The sequence below is a fragment of the Pongo abelii genome, chromosome 8, assembly GCF_028885655.2.
Source record: "Pongo abelii isolate AG06213 chromosome 8, NHGRI_mPonAbe1-v2.0_pri, whole genome shotgun sequence".
NCBI lineage: Eukaryota > Metazoa > Chordata > Mammalia > Primates > Hominidae > Pongo > Pongo abelii.
This window is the reverse complement of record NC_071993.2, coordinates 21007581-21033085: the sequence shown is the minus strand read 5'-3', so window position 1 is coordinate 21033085 and position 25505 is coordinate 21007581. Positions and strand designations below refer to the sequence as shown.

The 25505-nt window shown below is 37.6% G+C and overlaps 1 protein-coding gene and 1 long non-coding RNA gene across 4 annotated transcripts in view; one reads left to right on the top strand and one right to left on the bottom strand.

The window, feature by feature from the left end:
• Positions 1-25505, top strand: part of NEBL (nebulette) — a 518729-nt gene that overhangs the window by 370385 nt on the left and 122839 nt on the right. The window lies entirely within an intron of this gene.
• Positions 17686-25505, bottom strand: part of LOC129048189 (uncharacterized) — a 65300-nt gene continuing 57480 nt past the window's right edge. The window contains exons 4-5 of the long non-coding RNA XR_008510311.1: positions 20082-20156; positions 17686-18370 (exon numbers count right to left, since the gene is read on the bottom strand). This is a non-coding gene — a long non-coding RNA (uncharacterized LOC129048189). The remainder of the gene's footprint in view (positions 18371-20081; positions 20157-25505) is intronic.

Sequence of the window (25505 nt, the reverse complement as noted above, 5' to 3'; positions counted from 1 at the left end):
GGGGTAAGTCCTCAAAGTTAGGGATTGCTGAGGTTACAATTTTCAACTTTTGTCCTTTTAACAAAATTTTATTGACTAGGAAAGGCAGGTGGAGAAATAGCATAACCATTAATATTGACAAATAAAATGGTTTTATGTAAATATACTTAATAGCTGTGAATAACTCTATTGAAGTTCCTTTAATCAGTGATAGGAATATATATATATTTATCTCTCTCACGTTTTGTTTATCTAGTCATCTGTTGATGAACACTTAGGTTGATTCCGTATTTTTGCTATTGCGAATAGTACTGTGATAAGCATACTAATGCAGACATATTTTTGATATGTTGATTTCTTTTCCTCTGGTTAGATACCCAGTAGTGGGATTGCTGGATCAAAATGGTAAGGTATGGAGGTTTCTCAAAGATCTCCAACCTTTAGAGGCCTGGTGGAAGAGGAGGAACAAGCAAAGGTGGGTCTACTGAGATGAGAGAGAATTAAGAAGCTAAGAGAGGAGGGGATGAATTGGAAATAGTGAATAGAGATAATCATTTAAGAAGTTTTGCTGTGAAGGGCAAAGAGAAATGGCACTGAAGATGGAAGTAGTCTAAGATCAAAATATTTTTGTTGCATTTTTCATCTTTGTTTTTAAATACGGGAGCTACAAAAGCATGTTTTAATTAACGTTGATGGAATTGATCTCGTAGAGTAGGAGAAACCGGTGATATGAGAGAGGGATTACAGCAGGAGCAAAGTTCTAGAGAAGGCTGGAAAGAAGGGTATAGAATTCAAAGCACAAGTATAGTGTTGGCCTTCAGTAGAATCCAGGAATATTTCCTTCCATTGGATCAGAAGGGAAAGCAGAAAATATGTCTACAGTTATGGGCAGGGGAAAATGAGACACCTACAATGGATTGCTTCTACTTTCTGTATTCTCATGGGGTCTGCCTGCTATTTCTTCTCCTTTTCTCTCCAGTCCTTTTTCTTAGCACTTAAGATTTGTTTCTGCACATCTGCAGTCTCAATTCAGTTGTCTATGTTGTGTATATGTCTGAGTTCTCTTGTGGTGCCTGCAAGTGATGGCATAGCCTGACCCAGAGTAATTTTTTTACCTTAGCACTCAGCTGTTTAGCATGGTAGCCACTGGCCACATGTGACTGCTGCCTACTTGAAAGGTGGCTGGTGTAACTGAGAAATTGAACACTTAATTTTACTTAGTTTAAATGTAAACACTGATACTCAATTCAGTTACTGGAAAAATTTTACTATGTTTGGGACGTGTGAATCTACTTTTTAAACTGTACCAAGTATTTCGGATGATGTTTAGCATCTGGATTGAGATGTGCTGTGAGTATAAATTGTACAGTGATTTTGAAGACTTGGCTAAAAAATATGTAAACTATTCCATTAATAATTTTATATCAATAACATGTTGAAATGACAATTTGGATCTGCTGAGTTAAAAATATATTATTAAGTTCATTTCGCTAGATTAAAAAGAAACTTTTTAAAAGTACCTACTAGCAAAGTTAAATATAATATGTGGCTCACATTGTATCTCTGTTGGGTGACACTATCTTACAGGATGAAAGCTTCATATTTTATGTGTATACTTGGTCGTGCCTATCTAGGAGTAAGTCATATCTCGCCACGAGGAGCAGAAACAGTTTAGGAAACACAGCCTCAGAGAGTTTATTCTTCTTGCCTAAGGTCTCAGGGCTGCAAAACTGGGATTTGAACCCTGGCTGTCTGGCTGCCACAGGATGTGCTCTGGACTGTATACCACACATAAGTCATTCTGTGAGGTCTTGCACTTGAGTTATTCTTTGTTTACACTGGCAAAGGATATTTACATGAACACTTAAAAGATAGGTTTTGGTTTTTAACTCATAGTTGAAATTATGACTCTCAGAGTATGGTTTTAATGTACTGTTACTGACTTTGCTTTGATCAAATTGAGGATACACAGTTTATAGTTAGGGCTCTCCTTGTCCTTGAGCCCATAGGCTAACAGTCAACTCTTTTATGTGTCTTATTTACTATCAGTGATGATCACCATTTGCTCTGTGGAGTAGATCTACAAGAACCAAGCTTCTTCCATATTTGATGACATTCTTTTTCTGTCTTCAGATTAAGATTTCATGAAGAATCTTTGTGAAGGAAAGATCTACTTATTTTAATAGGAATAATTTAAAGTTAATATAAATTTTAAAGGGTTGAAGTTCATAGTCGACCATGATGTTCTGTGGGCATCTGGGGGTCAGCACATCCCAAACTTGAACTCATGGTCCATTCCTTTTATTCTTCATTCCCCATCTGATTTAATGTTATCACTGGACACACAGTGGCCAGAGTAGAAACTTCAGGTACCCTCTGCTCCTGAGCTTCTGTCACTCTACATGCAGTCATGTTGAAACTCCTCTCCAAATCTCTCCAGTCCCTCCCATCCTTTCTTTCCACCACCACCACTGCCCAATTCAGACCTTCTCCATTCAGTTGTGATCGTTCAATGATTTTTTCTCCCCACTCATCTGTGATCTCTTAGGAGAGGGGCCTTTGTCTCTTTCATCTATGCATTTTTAGGTCTTATCTGAGAGCTTGTGCTTAGTCGATGGGAATATTCATAGGTTGTGTTTCTCTTTTATTCAGAAATTGAAACTGATCTGTGTTTACTCTCTGTTTGCATTCTTTTCTCCTGAATACTGTTAGCAAAGCTTATTCAGCATCACTCTTCAGCTGGATGTGCTATCAGCAGTAATGCCGCTGGCCATTGCTGAATGCAAGATCATACACTCTCCCCCTGCACCCGCTCAGCTCACATGAATCCAGCTAAAATCCCTCCCTGGCTACTCCAACGAATGAGGGACAGATTTCTTTCTTGGAGCATAAGTCCTATAGTAATATGCCCCTAAGGAATAGAATGTGATAGAAATCCTTGGAATACAATATCTCATACTTGATAACCTTGGGGCAAACTGTGGATAATTTTCATATAGGTGTAGACAGAGCATCAGGCACATTGTTTATGAGCCAAAATGTTTGATAGGAAAGTGAAAAAAGGAAAAATAAGATCATAAAAGAAGCAAAATTTCACATAATCAAATCACAAGTTTGTTTAAGCCCTCTTAGAAAAATTAGTCAAGTTTTATAAAGGATTGCAAAAGAATCCCACGAATATAAATGTTGCTCAGAGCTCTGTGGTACCAGGTTACTTCAGCATTTACTTTGGGTCTGTCTCCAAACAGGATATCATTTCAGAAATGAATCTGCAGCAATCCTGTCCCTGGTGAAAGGGAACCAGTTCTTTCTGCCTGTAACATAGCAAAAGATGCCAGTAGCGACTCAGGCCATTTTTCTGTGCATATGATGAAGAGATATTGGTATTTTTATATGGCCTATAAGATTTCATAAGAGGCATAATGGAGAGTTTAGTTAAACAAAATGTTCTTTTCTGCTCTTTCTCGATTTACTGGTGGCAGGCTGGGAAGGGTGGGTCCATATGTTATGGACACCTGTTTACAGATGGCCCACACCTATAGACAGCTGGCCTACTCTTTCCAGGACACCTACTGAATAAGAGTATTGTGAAAAATCTTAGAGCTTTTGAAGAATAATTTGACTTTTAGCTAGAGGAAACAAAAAAACTGCCCAAAATATCGTTAATTAGAGAAAGCTCTATGTCTAGATTTTCCAGCATGAGACAATAGCCAATATGGCTGACCTCAACTCCAAATTGTGTGCTCTGTGCTCTTGATAGCTTCTGTTCTGCGTTTTTGTTGTTTTTTTAATTGTTGTTCTCTCTGGAATTCCAATAATGAGTTCAACTTAGTTAACAAACATCTTTCTAAATGTGTGGGTTAAGGAGTTGGCAGCAATTCATATAATAATTAGTGGGAAATCAGATTGCTTTCTTTCAGAATAAGGTAAGTCAGGCCAGCCACTCTGAAAGAAGGTAAGTGTATTTATTGGTGTGAGGGTCCATGCTTTTGGAGGGTGGACCCTTTGGGAAAAAGGATAGAGTAGAACCAGTCAAGAGAGAGAAGGTGAAGGGTTCAGGGAAGCTCTGCAAGGGGGATGGAGGGTGGGATACTAGGTCATAAGAGGGGAAAGATGAACTTTTGCTGTTTCAGAGTATTCCTAGGAGCCATCCTAATGTTGATACAAATATTCCATCCATACCATGGAATATTCCATAGTCATTAAAGAAATAAAGTAAATTTAGAGTAAAAAGAAAGTACGGAACAGATTGCATTGTATATTTCCATTTCTGGATATAATTTGAAAGGTGATACATGCATATATGCATGTATATGTTTGAGTATGTGCAGAGAATATATCTGAAAGACATGTAATAAACAGTGACTTTGTCTCTACAAAGGGAGCCTGGGGGATCTGGGTCTGAGGTATTATTTTATTTCCGGGGCTACACTTTGCATTTTTGTGTATATTACTTTTAACTTTTTTTTAATATGCTAGTTAGTTTTATAGGATTACTCTCATCTTTAAGAGAGGTGGTATAGAGCAGGGGTTTGGGGCTCTGCAGAGTTGGGAGAGGAGACAGGGAAGGGACAGATCATCTCTTTGTCCTTTGTTCTTCCAAGTTACAAACCTCAGGGACCATGTGCCCCTCGACTCCTGCAGTTTTATAGCGCCAGCTGGATTTTGGTTAACTAAGCTTTTCTGGGCTGACCTGGAACTGAACGACCGTTTGTAATCTCTTTCTATGGGGGAATCTCTACAGTGTTCCAGAGAGCACACTAAACCAAACTGCCTCCAGCCATTTTCTCTCCCTTTCATGTCTATCACTTTCCTCACCTTCCGTCACCTTATTTTTTTTAAAAAAAAGAACTTCAGATTTATTCCAGGAGGCCCCATTCATTCACATTCTCACTCATTTCATCAGAAATGACCAGAACCCTATATGTAGTTATGTGCTTGGTGCTTAGCTACCTGCTGGGATTTTTTTTTTTTTTTTTTTTTTTTAACAAGATACTCTCTGTATTGCACTTTCTCTTCCGAGGAACTTATTTTAGTGAACGAAGTGCAAAACAAAGGAAAGGTGTTGCCTTTTTTCTTTTTTTTTAAATTCATGCCTGATCGAGAACTATAGGCATTTGATACACATCTGTCAAATCGGTAACTTAAGGTGTGGATACAAAGCAGATAGGTGCTGTAAGTTGTCACAGGTGAAACTTTCAGGGTCTCAGAAGACACAGGGCTTCTCAATCTTGGCATTATTGACATCTTGGGCTGTGTATTATACAGGTTTGGAAGCATCCCTGGCCCCTACCCATGAAATGCCAATAAGAACCCCTAATCATGACAATGAAAAAGTCTCTAGATATTGCTGAATGTCCCCTGGGAGCAAAATCTCCCTAGCTGACAATCAGCAATTTAGAGTGATTTTGGATTTGCTATTCATTGTCCAAGAATTGCTGTATATCGAGAGGAAACTCTTCAAATCCTGGGGACCTAGAGGTGGGGCCCAGTAAAGCTCCTGAAAGCTTACATAGTGTCTTTGTGCAGAATTAGAAGACACCCAGATGAATTAGAAAAGGGCTAGATAGGAAATGTAGGCTGGGAATGTGGGCTGGGTTTCATCCTCCAGTTCTCCCCTCCTTTTATTCCTGCTGGGTTCCTAGATATGAGGAGCTCTAAGTCAAGGGTCTGCCCTGTGTTGATAGAGAACAGGTTCTTGGAGCCAGTACTCATGCAAAGGGATGAAGTGCAGGCTTGACAGCTTCAACATTAAATCAGCTGTGCTGTGGTCACTTCCAAATAGCATGTCAAGAAACCATTTCTTTTTTTTTTTTTTTTTTTTTTGAGACGGAGTCTTGTTCTGGAGTGCAGTGGTATGATTTCGGCTCACTGCAATTTCCACCTCCCGGGTTCAAGCGATTCTCCTGCCTCACCCTCCTGAGTAGCTGGGACTACAGGCGTGTGCCACTATGCCTGGCTAATTTTTGTGTATTTTTAGTAGAGATGGGATTTCACTGTGTTAGTCAGGATGGTCTTGATCTCCTGACCTCGTGATCCGCCCACCTCAGCCTCCCAAAGTGTTGGGATTACAGGCATGAGCCACTGTGCCTGGCCAGAAGACATTTCTTATTAATATGAATAAGTGGTGTGGTGTTTCATGCCTATGATCCCAGCACTTGGGAGGCTGAGGCAGGCAGATTTCTTGAGCCCAGGGGTTTGAGACCAGCGTGGGCAACATGGCAAAACCTCACCTCTACAAGAAATACAAAAATTTTCTTGTATTGCAGTGGTGCATGGCTGTGGTCCCAGCTACTTGGGAAGCTGAGGCTGGAGGATTGATTGAGATGGGAGATTAAGGGTGCAGTGAGCCCTGATGGCACCGCTGCACTCCAGCCTGGGTGACAGAACGAGACCCTGTCTCATAAAAGAAAAGAAAAAGAAGAACAAGAGAGAGATTGTATTTCTATGAATGCATTCATTTAACAAGTATTTATATTCATTGAACAAGCATTCTACCATGTACTGGAAGGAAAAGTGCTTCCCTGTACTCCCGTCTGCCTTATCTCTGCCTGAAGTCATTGGTTTCTGTGTGTTTGGTATTATCATTTCATTTTACATTTTTCAGAATCTGTCTAGCACAAAGTCTTCTCTTCCCTTTCCCTTTAATTGACTTGGTTTCTGAAGGACCAATTATAATTAAAAGGAAGGGGAGCAGTGGAAGGGATGGCTCGAGTGCTCAGAATGTTCCTTAGCTGTGTGTCAGGCTGGGCAAGTGCACACCCATGCTGGGCTGCATTCTGGACAGCCTCCTTGACTCTGCCTATATTTATAAGTTATCCTACATTGCATTAGCACGTCAGCTGCCAAGGCAGTTTGTAGAATCTCCTTCCCTGGAGGTCTTCAGAAATAGAACAAAATGCCCATCTGTCCGTAATGGCTTCGATGCAGTCCTGCTGATTAGAAGGAATAGACTAGATTTTTCTGTCAAGGTTGGTTTCAGTCTTGAGTGCTCTTAAATGGATGAGTTTGCTTTTTGGTATAGGAGGGAGGGATGTAAAGTGACACTCTGTGAATTTATTGGAGTATCACTGTACACATCCCGGATAAATGGAGAATAAAACAGGTCGTTCTCATGCTTTTAATGTTTCTGAAGCACTTAGTGCATTCAGAGCCTCACAACAGCCATGGGTAGGGGGTGAAGGGAGGGCCTATTTTTGGGTCGCTACGACACAGAGAGGAGTCGGTGAGGCACAGAATCGTTTAATTCTCAGCCAGAGTCACAGCCTGGCTGATGCAGAGCAGAGTTGCCATTCCAGGCTGCCTGCTCTCCAGCACATGTGCTTTTCTCTTGATCCTGTTGCTTCTTTGTGTTTGTGGTTTTTGCTCTGTCATACAGTGTCCAGACAATTGATTTGGAGCCATAACATTTCAGAGCCAAAACAATTTTAGGAGCCTACTTAGAAGACCATTACTTGCTCTATTTTCCTTTCCAAAAAAGTGCATTTTGACATAAAATTGTAGTGAGGTTTATTACCAACCTTACATAGACACATATATGTTTACACATATTTATATATGTACTTATTTGTATATGTATATGTTTGTGTGTATATGAATGTGAGTGAATGGATGTATGGATGTGGAAATATAGGTATAGCTATGTGTGTGGGGGTGTGAATGTGTGTACGCATGTGTGTGTATGTGCATGTACATGTATGTGTGTGTATGGATATGTGTGTGCATGTGTTGTGTGTGTGTGTTGTCACATATTAAGGTGCAGCAGGAAACAAAGTAAACCCACTTATTGGCAAATAGAGTTTGCAGAGCTGTGGGCATGATTAGGGGAACAAGTGAGGGATAGTGAGGTGCCTCGGGATTCAGGAAGTCATGACCATCCCCTGGGCTGAAGCCCATGGAGAACTGGAATTGTGGGAGGGGGTGCTGCCAGAGGGAGACTTAGTTGAGAGGATGAGGCTATTGGCAGAGAAAAAACTGCAAAGAAGGGAGGGTGTGGGGAAGAAATACCCTACCTCCTTCTTGCCCTGTCACCTGATCTCCTGTCCCTGCCTCCATTGGCCAAACTCAGTTAGATGGCAACCTGCAAGGAAGCCCAGGAGAAGCAGTGCTCAGGTTCAGGTTCTCCTTCTGGAACATGGAACAGGGCAGGGGAGGAAGAATGGAGCTGGGCTGGAGGCAAATGGAGAATACTCAGGTAGGTGTGTGTGTGTGAATTTGTCCTTATTTTTCGAATTTCACCTTAGAGCTGAAAAATTTGGCATGGATCAGCATTACTCTGTGTTGGCTTCACAGTTTAAATAAAATATCAGCATTTGTTTCCTGAGTTAGGAAAAGGCGTAACTTCACTTTCTGGGTGATTATCTCAGACTATTCATGAACGTAGATTGGAAATATTCTTTCTACTTTTTTGATTCCCTGTTCCTACTGTCGTTACTCCAGACATTTTCAGTGGACGGAGCTAGTAAACACGTATTTCTTTGAAAGAGAAAAAATATAGTATTTTCAAAATATGAATAGCAACCTGGCTAGAAATAAATGGACCTAATTGTACATCAAATTTAGATTTATAAAATGTGTGTGTATAATTAGTTCCATTTATTTCAGCTTGATTTCAAATGGTGGAGTTTGCTTTGTTTTGTATTCTGAGTTATTTATATATTTTTAATTGTATAAAAGTTTCCATGATTTTCCAAAATGATGTGTATTAAAAGAGATCTCACTTTTATCCCCATTTCTTCCTTCCTATTCTGACCTTTTCTTGGTAAATATTTTTTTCTTCTTTTTATTAGTTTTTGTTTGTCTTTCCTTTATTTCTTTTGAATACAGAAGTAAATGTGTTCATATAGCATATATTCTTTCCTCTCTTAACCAAATGGTAATGTACAGTACACACTCTTTTGTACTTTGCTTTTTTCCTCTATTGCTATATCCTGGACTCCTTAGCGGTATGCAGAAATCTGCCTTATACCTTGTGAGAGCTCCAGTGTGTAGCTGGACTACAATTTCTTTAACTAGTCCCTTGTTGATGGGCATTTGGGTTATTTCCAGTCTTTTGCTATTGCTAGTATTGTAATGAATAGTCTTGTATATTTATCATCTCATATTTTTTACCAGTACCCCTGAGGGTTGGTTGTTATAAGAGTGACTGATGGGCTAAAAAGTAAATGCATATGTCATTTTTCTAGATATTGCCAAATTCTCCTCCACTGGGGTTGAACCATTTATGTTTCCAACAGTAATATATGACAGGGCCTGTTTTTCCACAGTCCAACAGAACACATTGTTAAACTTTGCAGTTTTTGCTAATTTGAAAGGTACAAAATGTCATGTTCTTTTAATTTGTATTTCTCTTATCACCAGTGAGAAGCTTGGGCATCCTCTCTTACGCTAAGGACCATTTGTATCTTTTTTCTGTGAACTGTTCATCTTTTGTCCATATCGGGTTATTGATTTTTTCTCAATTTTTAGACATTTCTTTTATGTTAGGACTCTTAGCCCTTCATGATGCAATTTCCCCCCACTACCTTTCTTTTGCTTGCAGTGGTGGTTTTCTTTTTCTGTGTACATTTTAGATTATTATTCATTTTTATTTTCATGTAGTCAAATTTATTTTTATGTAGTTGTTATTTTTCCTGTAGGTTCTGGATTTTGAGTTAGGAATGGTTTCCCACTCCCAGGTTGTAAAGCAATTCCCCTATGTTTTGTTCCACGGTTTCATATTCTGCATTTGGATCTCTTTTGGAATTTATCTTGGTGTGAGGCATGAGAAATGGATCCAATTATATGCATTTCCTGTGTTGTTCTAACATTATTTATTAAGGGGTTGTCCTTTTCTCCCTTTTCTTGGATGCCTTTTGTCTTGTGGACACGGGTCTATCTCTGGACTGTTTATCTCATTCTATTGGTTAATGTTTCAGGAGCACACAGCTTTAATAATGGAAGTTTTCTCCATAAAATGGATTAAAAGTACTTTAAAAGTCACCATGACATGATTCCCATGATTATAGAAACATAAAGTTTGAAATGATAGAATTTTTAGAGATACCCTATGAATGGGCTACCCTTATTCTTCCAATGTGCACAGAAGGGAAGTGGGGCTTAGAGAGGTTGTACAAACCTATCCAATGTCTCCCAGTTAGTCAGCAATGGGACTGGAACCTGTGTTCTCAAGCAATACATTGCATAATTTTCTAAAAAGTACATAATTTTCTCAGAAAGCAAGAGAGACTAATCTCCCAGCAAAGACTTAACCACAGCTCAGATGGCTTCTCTTGCCACAAAATATTTTTTTTAGTTTTGAATTTTTAGGATAATACATAATTTAGCTTATTTTTTAATTATAATATTGCATCTTAAGGCATTTGGAAACTTTTTGAAATGAGTAATAGTAATACCAAAGGAAAAAATATTCCAGAATTCTACTACTGACCTCCGGAATTGTGTTACTTGGGTCAATTCCTTCCAGAATTTTCCTATGCATAATGTTTCACTATATTATCGTCATGTTAAGTGGGAACAATTTTGAGAGAACGACAGTAATATTATGCATTTATTTATTTATTTATTTTATTTTATTTATTTTTTTGAGATGGAGTCTCGCTCTGTCGCCCAGGCTGGAGTGCAGTGGTGCAATCTCGGCTCACTGCAAGTTCCGCCTCCCGGGTTCACGCCATTCTTCTGCCTCAGCCTCCCGAGTAGCTGGGACTACAGGCGCCCGCCACCATACCCAGATAGTTTTTTTGTATTTTTAGTAGAGAGGGAGTTTCACCGCCTTCGCCAGGATGGTCTCGATCTCCTGACCTTGTGATCCGCCCACCTCGGCCTCCCAAAGTGCTGGGATTACAGGCATGAGCCAGCCGCGCCCGGCCCCAATATTATGCATTTATTATGTACTTACTTAAGTGCACTGATTCAAGTGCTCTAAGTATATTATCCTATTTAATTATCACAAAACTCATCTGAAGATGCAATCTTTATTATTTCACTGTTACTGGTGAGTAATGATTGGCTCTGAGAAATTAAATAACTTTCCCAAACTCATAGACTTGGTGAACAGTGGATCTCGGATTCTTTTTTTTTGAGACAGAGTCTTGCCCTGTTACCCAGGCTGGAGTGCAGTGGCTCAATCTCAGCTCACTGCAGTCTCTGCCTCCTGGGTTCAAGCGATTCTCCTGCCTCAGCCTCCTGAGTAGCTGGGATTAGAGGTACCTGTCACCATGTCCAGCTAATTTTTATAGTTTAGTAGAGATGGGGTTTCAGCATGTTGGCCAGGCTGGTCTTTAACTCCTGACCTCAAGTGATCTGCCCGCCTTGGCATCCCAAAGTGCTGGGATTACAGGCATGAGTCACCGCACCTGGCCTGGAGCTTGGATTGTAACTCCTGTGTGTTTTCTCCAAAAACTGTATTTCAGCCACTATTTTCATTGTGTCATGCATATATCATTTTGGATCCTGTTATTTTATTAGTATTTTACCAGAAATGTTCATCCTCATTTTCTCAATGATCATATTAAATTTTATTTATAATAACATCTTTCTTTTAACGCAATTAAATGACCTAAACCAGATTTTAATAAGAGGAAGTTAAGAATATTTTTTCTTCAGTTAGCATAGAATCTTGGCTTCTCAAAGAAGTATCTTGAAAGTGAAATATAAAATAGAACAATTATGGACAAGGTCACCGTGAGACAGAAACACACATTAATTTTATAAACATGGTTGTTAAGTGTTTTACATGACGTTTAGAGAGCATTCACTTTCCTGTGTTAATTGAACTTGCAAGTTTTGTTTATGTCAAAATTTGCATAAGTTTCTTAATTTTTCCTAGCCCTTCTAAGATCCACATTGTCTCAAAATCCAAGTTAAAAATCAGGTACATGATGCATAGTAATGTGTGGCCAGCATGTGAATAATTTGGATTTTTTGCGTACATTGAGAAATAAATAGACATCCCCTGAACGGTCTCAACTTTTAGCCTAATTCAGCAATGCTCCTTCTACCCTTTTCTTCCGTTGTGACGCCAATGGGTATATCAGTGAAAAAGATGAAAAATTCATTGCCATTATGGGTTTGTGCCCCTAGAGAAATGGTTCAGAGGACCCTTGAAGAAAGAAATGAATGTATCAGGCCAATGTGAAAATACAATATTAGTGATTGTTAGAGGACAGTGTTTTGCCTGTAACATTTTAAGTGTAATTTTGTGTTTGTGTGTATGCTGGGAGAGGACAAAATGGTAGACTTTGGGTTTACAAGCTGATTTTCAACTTCATAAAAAGTTAGTGTTCTTACCAGCTTTGTGCTAGGCACACATGGACTAATAGGCTAAACCAGGTCTAGTTTCCATAATCAGGAGGGTTATAATTTAATGCACATAATGTATTTTTTTTTCAGTATACAGTCCCTTTCACTAAATAATAGTCTGAGTTCATTCCCCAGGATATTTTATATTTACTATAAATTATATGCACATGCTTTATAAAGTTTTCTTTTCTGAATGTTGGAACTAAAAAAAGTCAATAAATATTCTAAAAAGTCTAACTTTTTTTCCCACGTCAATACACTACAGGATTTGTATATTCTTCTTCAAATTTTCATAATGTGTCACTCTAGTGGTAAAGTATAAAATAGCCTGTTTCCTTGAGGAACTTCAGTCGGGCATACATTTTATACCTAAGCCAGGTTAGAAGCTTTTAATCAAGAGAATATTTGAAAGTTAAATCAAGCCGGGCGCGATGGCTCACACTTGTAATCCCAGCATTTTGAGAGGCTGAGGTGGGTGGATCATTTGAGGTCAGCAGTTGAAGACCAGCCTGGCCAACATGTTGAAACCCTGTCACTACTAAAATTACAAAAAAATTATCCAAGTGGTCGTGGTGCATGCCTGTAATCCCAGCTACTCGGGAGGCTGAGGTAGGAGAGTCTCTTGAGCCTGGGAGGTGGAGGTTGTAGTGAGCCAAGATCGTGCCACTGCACCTGCACTCCAGTCTGGGCAACAGATTGAGACCCTTTCCCAAGAAACAAAAGAAAACAAAAAATTAAGTCATTTTCTTCTTCTTCAGAGCTATCTAAGAAATATTTCATAATAGAACTCTAGCTATTTTTATATTTTTAATTATTTAATTTTTAAGTGATAGTTTGCTTCTGTTTCCCTCCTTCCCCACTTTGCGGTTTCTCAGGTATAGTTGTTTTTCAGAATTGTATAGATTAAGGTGTTGGCAACTCCATAACCCATCGTTCTTGCCTGTAGTTCTAAAATTCTCACATTTAGCAGTCTGCACCCATCAAACATCTAGTTAAACTAGATGACTGATTAATCACCTCATGATTCATTGTGTTTTACTTCTCATCTGGGAAATAAAAGATTATTTCTGAAATTAGGGCTGACTTAGTTAATAAGGGTTTATCATAGAAAGACAGTCTATTATGTCTTACTGTCCTATATAACTAAGTGATAAGGTTATGACAACATTTGGTAATGCATTTTAACAATTTTGTTTTAAATAGAATGTTCGTTGACTACCTGGATATAAATGTTTGGTTAGCTTGCAGATCCAATTCAAAAGTTTAAAAATTTCAAAGCCTGGTTCATTGCATATATAAATGTCTAACAAGTATTTGTTGGTGAGGTGTTATTGCAGTGATGGGTTCATTTATTTTCATTCATTGCATCCTTGGTCTGTACTATGATAAATAACTTTTACTGAGAAAATATATAAAAACCAGTCATGGTGGCTTACGTCTGTAATCCCAGCAGTCTGGGAGGCTGAGGTGGGTGGATCACCTGAGGTCAGGAGTTTGAGACCAGCCTGGCCAGTATAGTGAAACCCCATCTCTACTAAAAATACAAAAAAAAAAAAAAAAAAAAAATTAGCCAGGTGTGGTGGCGCATGCCTGTAATCCCAGCCACTTGGGAGGCAGAGGCAGGAGAATTGCATGAGCCAAGATTGTGCCACTGCATTCTGGCCTGGGTGACAGAGTGAGACTCCGCCTCAAAAAACAAACAAAACAACCCCAGAAAATTTATGAAAAATACATCTTGAGAACCACTACCCACAATGTATAGTAAATTTGGTATTAAAATTGTCTCAATTATTTAAAATTCCCATTTCTATTGTTTTTACTCTCTCATCAATTTCTGTCTGGATATGCAGTTACCTCTAGCTCAGAATCTGACTAGGTTATCATTAAATTCAAAACCCACAAGAAGACATTATGTTAACAAACCTGGAAAGTATAAATGGAGTTTTAAAAGAAATATATAAACTACCAAAATAGACTTGAGGAATTAGAAAACCTGAACAAAGCAATAACCAAGGAAAGCATTGAACAATATCATTAAACAATTTGCTTTATGAAAGGTTCCTGTCCCTGATGAATATTGTATTATGAATGTTTGCTTCCAAGGAATGACTAAAGGGAAAAGGGATTTATAGGAAGCATAGAGGGTAATCTCATAGAAAACCTTTGCAATAAGTAGGGCTGGACTTCATGTAAACTGTGAAGTCATTAAAAAGCAAATCTTGTTCACTGTATCTTTTAAGGTTTCTATGGCTCTTGTTCTCTGCTTTTCTCCAAATACAGGTTTTCTTAGCCTGTATATAGTTGAATAATAGCGACCCACCCGAGTTTACCCAGCATTTAGCTCCAGCACTTACTGACATCTAATTATCCACAGCTAAATATCTCTTAGTTCAAACTCGCAAAACACATTCTCATTGGTCACCAAATGACCAATGTGTTTCCTCTCCTCAAGTGCAGTGTCTGCTTTTGGTCTGATGAGCTGTGGGTGGATAATCAGGGTATGTGATTGATTCATAGTCTGTGCAGAGGAGGTTGAACCTGAGTGTAGTTTGGACTGGTGAATTTATTGACATGTCTGCTGTAGCTCTATTGATGAGTCTATCCTATTTTCAAGAATGACCATTTCCAAAATATGTATATTGGTATTGAGCACAAAAAAGGCTAACAGCCTGAAAAAGAAAACTCCAGTTTTTGAACATAAATGGCTCCAGTACATGAGCATAAATATTCATTGTCTCATATATATGATCGTATAAACAAATACTATAAAATCATATTCATTCAACAACCTACCACAGGCAAATAGTATTTAACCCAAGAATGCAGGGTGATTCAATACTGGGAAATCTATTAATATAATAAAATTAATATGCTGTTGATATTGATCAAGAAGTCAAATATGCCATCTGATGCTGGAAAAACAGCTGATAAAATTTAACAATTCCTGATACGATATTTCGTACACTTGGTTTTTGTACTTTTTTGTTATTTCCAGTAAACTGAACATTTTTTCATTTTTATAACCAGACAATATATCAAAGATGTTTAAAGCCTCTTAATGCACATAATAAATATTTTTATGTTCCAAGTTCCTAATTCACATAATGATCTCTTAATAAATACTTTTAATGAAGCATTCCATTAAAGTGGTCTGGTTTTTGAGAATTATTAAGAAACAGAATAGAGTTTTTCTTTGTCCCACAGGAGACCTTGTTTCAGGAGTGTACCTTTTCTGATGTTCAATGTGAAGGATCGGCAGTGCATTTTAGGAATGAATAATTGCTTTTCTTCAGCAGGTGCCTTTCAAAATTGTTCTCTTCACTTACTCTAGGAATTGCCTGTGGCTCTCTGAACTCTGACTCCCTTCTCTAAGCTGAGTCAATGCTCTCTAATCATAACCTTTGTGCAGCTCTCACTGATGGCTGATCCTCCACCTGGATGTTCTATTTCAGACTCAGTATGCTCCTCCCTAAGCCTATTTCACCCTCTGTTCAAAACAATTTACAGCAGGGCATGGTGGCTCATGCCTGTAATATGAGTACTTTGGGAGGCTGAGACAGGAGGGTCATTTGAGGCCAGGAGCTTGAAACCAGACTGGTCAACATAGTGAGACCCTGTGTCTACCAAAAAAAACTTAAAGCCTGGGTGAAAGAGAGAGACTCTGTCTAAAAAAAAAAAAAAAGAATTGCGATACTATGGCCCCCATGAGGAACAAGTTCAGCATGGCATAGGGAAAGTGAAGGAGTAAAGATTGAAGGAAAGGCAGAATGGAGATAGCTTCAAATGTCAAGCCAACAGCTGCGTATATAATTCAATCAGAAATCTCAAGTCACAACGTTTTAACCAGGGGAGTGACATACAAATCCAATATAGAAAGAGTAATCTAGGTGCAACGTAAGTAGGAAATGCTGAAATGAGAGGAACAAGATATCAGAAGACGTCTGCAAAATGACCTAGAGGCCGGCAAGGGATAAAGACTTATACTGGATTCATGAAAGTGGTTGATAAAGATTTGAGAGATATTAAAAATGTAAACAGAGCAACAGATAACATGTGAAGAATGAGAAAAGAAAGCTTGTGTTGAGATACTGTAAGGTGTTTTTGTTTGTTTGTTTTTAGAGACAGGGTCTCATTCAGTCACTCAGGCTGGAGTGCAGTGGCACGATCGTAGCACATTGCAGCCTCAACTCCTAGGCTCAAGTGATCCTCCCACTTCGGCCTCCTGGAGTAGTTAGGACTACAGGCACACACCACCACACCCAGCTAATGCATTTTCATTTCAAACATAGCAATGCCATTGACTTGCTCTTCTTGCAAGCCACATCTGTGGGCATTCCTCTGAGACATGGTAATACAACTGAAACTATAAAACAGAAGCAATATAAAAAAAAGTTGTGTTGGTTATCTAGTTTATTTTTAAAGGTAATTTTCATGTTTTTACATTTACATTCATATTTGCAGAAAAACTAAAATAGTGTTAGGGTGAAGAATAAGAAAAGTTATTATAACCTTAAGAGGGAGAATGTTAATTAAATTGGGAGATAAAAGGTGGTGTTTAAGATAATAATTTATTTCCCCATTTGCGATGACACGAAAACTTATTTTTCTTATATTGAGTCAAACTGCCAAGAAATTTTTGCAACAGATTGAATGCTATGATAAATATCTGCCTTTTAGAGCCTTTGACGGTGTTGTTGCTTGAAAAGCAAACTTGAACTCCTCATGAGATCATTGTGGAGATAAATGCTTAAAAGTTTTTCAAAGTCATACTCTTGGCTCTATCAGAATTTAATTTCCCACTGATTATGTTTATATCGATTTTGGAACACATAGTCATGAATACACTGAGGACAGCTACATCACTGATGATTTCCCATGCCTTGGGAATACGTTCCTATTTTATGTACATATAAAATCCACTTATACTTTCTTATTTATATGTACTTGAGTTAAATGCTCTAGTTTTAAAACTAGACTATGAGAATGTCCTTGTAGTTGTTTGAAGACTATGGTTTTATAACAGTTAAAAATATTTTGATATATGTAGGAATAGGTTTCATAAATGTCCTATACTTTATTGGCCATTCAAGCATACCTGGTTAGTTTCTGAAGTGTAATCATAATACAAAGAGAGTTTTAAAATGTGGGTTTCAGCCATTTTCACAGTGTTGAATGCGCACAACGGATATGTACATTTCACAGTGTTGAATGCTCACAACAGGTATATACATCAACATAGAAGATCTTATTCTAAGTTTGTTCATGCTACCTTTGAACTTCAGTTTGGGGATCCTGATAGAATTTACTTTCCAGAGAGTTTATGAGTGTTTTATGAGATAAGATGTGTAAAGGACTTACTGCAGTGCTTACTCTTTGCTTACTCTTTATATTTTGTTTTTATTTTTTGAGACAGGATCTTGTTTTGTTGCCCAGGCTGGAGTGCAGTGGCACAATTACAGCTCACTGCAGCCTCCACCTCCCAGGCTCAAGCAGTCCTCCCGCCTCAGCCTTCTGAGTAGCTGGAACTACAAGCTCACAACACCACAGCCAGTTAGTTTTTCTATTTTAGAGACAGGGTCTTGCTGTGTTGCCCAGGCTGGTCTTGAACTCCTGGGCTCAAGCCATCCTCCCACTCTGACCTCCCAAAGTGCTGGGATTACAGGCATGAACCACCATGCCTGGCTAGTGCCTACTCTTTAGCATAGGTTACTTCTGTCCGCCTTTGGCCAAAACAACAAAAAACACCAAACAAAAAAAGTGATTTGACAAAAGAATTTGTTAATAGAAGAGCTTTTCGTCTTTGAATTCCTTGTACCCTGCTGATTAGTAGATAGGTAGATAAATTTGGTAATCATACAATCTTAGAACTAGGAAGATCGGTCTAATTTTTTACAATATAAGGATTTTGAAGGTAGGTCTTAGGACTCCTTCTGTGTGGCATGCTTTCCACTGCCCACCCCACATGTGGCGCTTCCAATGCTTGCTCCTTTTCAAACAGTATCTCTCTGACCATGGTTCATGCAGTGAGGGTTTAGCTGCCTTCAAATCTCTTCTGTCCTTAGTCATCCTTGTCTGGTCAGTTGTAGTGTTTCTGCCAGGCCAAAAAACAGCATACAGTTCTGCCGTCAGTCACTGTGGACTACAGCCTCACGACATCTGATGCATGTGTTTTAGCTTTTGAGTATAACATAAGGAACTTAAGTGGAAGCTACATGATTAAATAGCTCATGAGTTAGTTATAATCTTTGTCAAATCATGGCAGATAAATACTGTAAAGAATTGTCAGAGCCATGATAACATATATAAAAGAAATACTGCTTTTGTATGAACCTTGAGCTGAAAATGACAGTTTTGCTTAACTATATAGATAATTTAAAAAAAGTATGTCCTCAATTCATTTCTTCTAAATCTATCCATCTGAAAAGCACAGAGAAGCTGCTTTAAGACTTTCCATGACAAACTGCCCCCAAAATTCAACTTTTTAAAGTACAGTCCTACCCTGAGGATCTTTTCTATGTCAAAATTTTTACCTAAGTGTAAAGTTTGCTGAAAAGGGGATATTTTTGCTGACACACAGTGAAATACAAAGGACATATTTGTTCACTATTTTAATTAAGCTTTGCTACTAGACAAGTATTATAATTCTATAAAACACTCTTTTTTTCCTGCAGAAATATCACTGTATGTGCTTTGGATCAGGGCTGTACTAGGTTCCTTATTTTAAGACTTAAAGCTGTTACATAAATTGTTTCCTCTGACAATTCTGTATTTCTTTTATATATATTATTGTTCCAATATTTAGTGGTGAATTTCTCCTAATATTCTAGCCCAATTGAGAGAATTGTTGAGTTATTCTGTAAATTACCTTCATTAGCTTTTTGCGAATCAGAGACTGTATAGTATAAAAGTCACTACTATAATACTATTTTCAATTAGCGTTTACTATATTCTAAATTTTTATGTGTTAGATCCTACTTAAAGAAAATTTTAAGTTTTAATCCTTTTCGGTGTGAAGACAGCTATGTAGAAAAGGCAGGCTCTATTTGGGTGCAAGAAAATCTGCCTCTTAAAAGTATTTTCCATTTCATTTGCTTCATTTGTGTGTACAATATCTTAGAGGCATCTAAATTATTAAGAGTGCCACCCAGAAAGACAAACATTGCATGTTCTCACTTATTTGTAGAATCTAAAAATCAAAACAATTGAGCTCATGGACATAGAGAGTAGAAGGATGGTTAGCAGAGACTGGGAAAGGTAGTGGGGGTGGTGGTGGGGAGGTAGGAACTGTTAAAGGGCACAAAAAACCCAGAATGAACGAAACCTACTATTTGATAGCAACAGGGTGACTGTCAATAATAACTTAATTGTATATTTTAAAATAATGCAAAGAGTGTAGTTGGATTGTTTGTAACTCAAAGGATAAATGCTTGAGGGGATGGATACCCCATTCTCCATGAAGTGATTATTACGCATTGTATGCCTGAATCAAAACATTTCATGTACCCCATGAATATATATACCTACTGTGTACCCAAAAAATTAAAAATTAAAAAAAAGAGTGCCACAAACACAAATTTTATGATCTCAGCGTCTGGTGATCAGTGCAAAAAGTGTAGCACAAATAAGTTTGAAATCTTACCATTTAGAATGAGTTCATCAACATACAGGTAAGGAACAGAATAGCAGCAGGGCATAACTGTATACCTTGAAATGCCCATTTAAAAATGTGGAAGATTAGCCTCAGGTTGATTGGCATTTCTTGGTCCATTTAACATTAGATATAGGCTTTTGTTGTTACTCACAGTGCTGTGTGGCGCTGGCTCCTATCAGTTTACCAGAGCAGATTGTGTTCATCTCTTCCCGACTCCATGATTATGCTGCAGAGCAGAGATTTTGTTTTTTAATTAAAAATTTATTTCTTAATTAAAAAATATAAACCCTGAGAGAGTTGATTGTTAAGCATTTACCAGCTCACTACTGCTCATAAATGTGCCATTTAATGAATGAAAAGCACGAAAAGTTCCTCAAATTAGGTTCCTGCTAGATCAAGGATCCCCATAATGCTTTCATTATTGCCTGCCTTTCCTGTTGCTTCTAACGCCCATGGGGGCTTGTTTTCACTGATCACAGGGACCAAATTGTCTCCATACCGCAAGGACTACTCTTCCTTTATATAACCATCCGTAATGACAATTCCTTTGAAGTTGGAAATTGAAGGAGGTGAGAGAAAGTAATATCACTACCAGAAAGAAATAAAAAGCATCCATCCATTCAGTGTTCTACTGCCCTATGGTCTAGTAGGTTTTACACAAATGGAAGTAGTAAGACCTAGGTATGAATCTCTTACTGTGAGAACTTGAGCAAGTTATCAGTCTAAATCCTAGTGACCTCATCTGTGAAATGGGTGTCTGAAGATCACATGGGATACTGTATGTAAAGCTCACAGCACAGTGCTTGGCATGCAGTGATCGTCCTTTGGTACCTTTTCTTGGTACCTGGTATAGGTCAGTGGAGAGTTCAAGAACTTCAAAGACTTCTTGGCTGCCTCCCATCATTTTTATATGGAGTTCCTCTTTCCCCAAAAATGTCAGCATAGCTTGGATGAGGTATAACACAAATAAAATTTAAGACCTTGAATATCATTCTGCATAACAGTATTTTTAGATTCGAAGCACTTCGTTGCATTTGGATATTATTCAAGATTCCAGCAGTTTTAAAGTACCAATTGTGCTGGCTCTGTCAGGGCAAGAGGTGAATTCGCTGGGAGCAGAAGTCAGAAATACTGTGTTTTTCCTCACTGATGAAGATCTTTTCTGTTGAACACTTGCAAATATTAAAGATTCTTTTAAAATAGGAAAATCTGGTTTCAGTAAAGCTTAGGTTCTTTTCATGAGACATCAACCTCTTTATTAAAAATCTCATATACTTCCTGGTGACATTACTTCACAATATTATTTAAAAGGACTTATCTAGCCACCGTGATGAATGAACGGTTTGCTTAAATTCGGTTGTCTGAGTTAAAAATGGGAGTATGGATGGAAGATATTTCACTATTTGGACTTTTTGCTATTTAGATAGAGAATTATAGAATGTTTATTATTCAGTCATATAATTATTCATTAGACAGAAAATTAGAGGGTGAATATCCTGAAAACTAGTGGGACTTTACATGATTTCATTAATGAAACGATAGCATTTTGAAAATATGTCTTTGGTAAACTTAATTAAAACATAATTTTAAAAATTAATTGATTATAATAAAAATTTAAACCCTTAATAAAATACATTTCCACACTGAAGACTTATTTAGACAGGTCTGGAAATTAAAATCAGATTGTAGATTTTATTGCTTGCTTATTAAGACCCTGAGATCATTATCTTAAATTTAATTTTAAATGTTTTTTACATGCTTGAGGTATATATGATCAAATTGAAAAATAGCTAATTATTTCCAGTCTTATAGCATTACTATAGAGCTATACTGTCCAACATGGTCAGCACTATCTACATCTGACCATTGAACGCTTAAAATGTGGCTAGTTGGAATTGAGTTGTGCTGTAACTGTGAAGTTAAAATACACAGGATTTTAAAGACTTAGTAGGAAAAAATATAAAATGTCTCGTTGTAGTGCGTAGTATGAAGTAGATACTCATAGATAATTCATAAATGAATGTATGATTGCAATAGGAGAGACACTTAGGGATTTTTGTTGGTTTTGTTCGTTGACTGGAGAGATTAACATGGTGCCTGGCCTGTAAAATGCACACAAGAAACATTTGTGAACTTAGTAACAAACAAAATTTGTTGAATTATATTTGTTATAATTCATTCATGTCCATCTTCATTCATTCATATAACAAAGGAGTGAATGAATGAATGAACATAGACACACCCACACCCCCAACACATACCCTGACACAAATAATAAAGAAGATAAAGTCCTCAGAGAGAAATCACACCAATATATGTTAAACTAGTTCTCAGTCTTCAGAGAGTACCAGTTATTTTAAAGCATCATTAACTTCATAGGTGTTTTAATGACTTATTTACTTTAATTATAATTTTATTTTGCTATTGTCTTATAGTTTAAGTTAAACATGGAAAAGCTCCATGGAAATAATTGGAATAAGGCTCATAAATTAGTGTTTTAAAAGTTCCAAACTTTTGAGCATCAGTAGTATTGTTTTCCCTGGCTTAAAGTGGGATGAAATCATGATTTCAGGAAGAAGGAATCCTTAGTGAACATAGGTGTTAGTAACTTGACGCTTAAGGTTTGAGAAGGAACATTGACATCACTTGTTTAGTAAAGAATAGAAAAAAGAGGTGCATTTTAATAATAAAGCTGTAATTATAGAAATGTAAAAGTGTGAAATTTATATTATAAACACATTTAACATAAATTTTATTTCAGGGTCTACATAATACAAATGGATTTCCCTTAAATATTTTTCTTCCAAAGACTCATGAATCTGGAAACACTTCCTTCACTAAGAATTTTCATAAAGTCCACATACACAAAGAGTATTCTGAAGGGCTAACAATAACCTGAAGAAGGAAAAATAATGTTCAAGGCACATAAAGGGAATAGAGAAGCTGTAGTAGTGCTGCTTCCACAGTTAGTTGACTAGGAATTGTTATATCTGCAAAGGGTTCATGGTTCAAACTGACTTCAGCTTTTTGTGTTAGGATAAGTGATTTCTATACATTTCCTTCATGTAGCTCTCCCCTGACATCCTGGAGGCTGAAGGGTCCTCAACTCCTCTCCTTCCCTCATCTCTGTCCTATTGTATTGCTCCAGTGACATAGAACTTTTGGTTCTTTCAACTCTTGTCTCTGGGTCTTTGCAAATGCTCTTTGGATGCCTGATCATCATTTTGACTAATTCCAGTTTCAGTACCCTTTTCTAGGGGAGATCTGGTCATTTATTGGTGACATGGTTTGGCTCTGTGTCCCCACCCAAATCTTAGCTCTAATTGTAATCCCCATGTGTTGAGGGAAGGAGATGATTGGATCATGGGGGCAGTTTCCCGCATGCTGCACTTGTGATAGTGAGTGAGTTCTCATGAGATCTGATGGTTTTATAAGGCAGTTTTCCCTGCTCTTGCTGGCTCTCTTGCCTGCCACCATGTAAGAAGTGCCTGCTTCCCCTTCTGCCATGATTGTATGTTTCCTGAGGCCTCCCCAGCCATGCAAAACTGTGAATCAATTGAACCTCTTTTATTTATAAATTACCCAGTCTCGGGTATGTTTTTATAGCAATGTGAAAATGGACTAATACACTTGATTTCTGCTAAACCTTCTTGCTATGAGTTCATATAAATCTCCTATTCCCTTTTAGGAGCACTATATTACACTTTCTCCAAAAAGTGCCATATCATCTAGTTTTGCATGTGTTTGTGTAAGTTATAGTTCTAATGGTTGTTCGCAATATGCTCTACAACTCCCAAAACGCTTTCCTTTGTTTCCTTGAATGTAAAAACTTCTTCATTATTTCCCCCATTTTAATGTATGATATTTTTTCCTCCTGGAAACGTGACAAAAACAGCTTTTCTCCATAAATTACTAGGAAACTATTTACATTGCTGTGTTTTCATAAAATTCATAAATCATATAAACAGGACATGTTATGAATTAATTGGTAGATCGTCTATCTCTGAATGGGTTAAAGAATTGCCAAGAGTGATCAAGCCTGCTCTCTCTCTGGCTCTTGATGCGGTGTTGACAGCCAAGCAAAGAGCTTCTTCAATAAATCCACTCTCATATTCAAGTTTTTCCAGATGTGAGAAGTAATTAAGTCATTGCATTTACTGAAGCCTTTTATGCTTTTCAAGCGAGAACTGGCAGCTGTGGTGAGTTAACTCTGCTTGTTACGTGTGTGTGTTGCATGTGTGAACGTACATATGTACAAGCACACATGTGACATTTGCCAATAGTCAAATGAGATCCCACCTGAAAATAAAACAAAACCAAAAGCTGATATCAATAAATGCTAGAAATTTTTACAGCTAAATTTCACAATTGAGAGGTGGGCTTTCTCCAGTAATGCCTTTTTTTCTTTCTATTTTTCCTGAATGTTAAAGAAATGAGGATAATCAAATCACTTGCATCATTAAAGAATTTTTTAAATGGTAAAGTCATGACTCTCATAAAACATAAACACATTTCAAAGATTTTTAACTCATTAATAAATGAGGTTACCAGTAAGACCTTACAGTTGGTTCAAAGGTGAATCTGAAGAACCACATATAAATGCATAGTAAGGAATGCTGAGATGCATTTACAAATAGGTGCAAAAAGAGTCTGTCTCATGGACAATACTCAGTTGCCTTCCCAAGAACACAGCTACAGTAATGCTCCCTCATCTACGGTTTTCCTTTCTGAGGTTTCAGTTACTAAGGTCTGAAAATAGGTCAGTACAGCAGAAGATACTTTGAGAGAGAAGGAGAACACATGCACATAACTTTTATTACAGCATTTTGTTATAATTATTCTATTTTATTACTAGTTGATCTCTTACTGTGACATCTTAAAATTTATTTTTATTTCAGTGGTTTTTGGGGTACAAGTGGTTTTTGGTTACATGGATGAATTTTATCGTGTTGATGTCTGAGATTTTAGTGCACTTGTCACTTGAGTAGTGTAGTTGTTCCCAATCTATAGGTTTTAATCCCTTACCCTTCTCCCTTCTGAGTCTCCAATGGCCATTACAGTACTCTATGTGCCTTTGCATACCCATAGCTTAGCTGCCACTTATGAGTGACAGACAACATGCAGTATTTGGTTTTTCATTCCTGAGTTACTTCACTTAGAATAATGGCCTCCGGCTCCAACCCAGTTGCTACAAAATACATTATTTTCTTCTTTTTATGACTGAGTTGTATTCCGTGGTGTACGCATACCACATTTTCTTTATCCAGTTATTGGTTGATGGTCAGTGAGTTTGGTTCCTTATCCTTGCCACTGTGAATTGTGCTGTGAGAAACATAATACATGCAGATGTCTTTTTGATATAAGGACTTCTTTTCTTTTGGGTAGATACCCAGTAGTGGGATTGCTGAATCCTATGGTAGCTCTACTTTTAGTTCTTTAAAAAACCTTCATATTGTCTCCTGTAGAGGTTGTACTCATTTACATTCCCACCAGCAGTGTTTAAGTGTTCCCTTTTCACCACATCCACACAAATATCTATTGTTTTTTGACTTTTTAGTAATAGCCATTCTGCCTG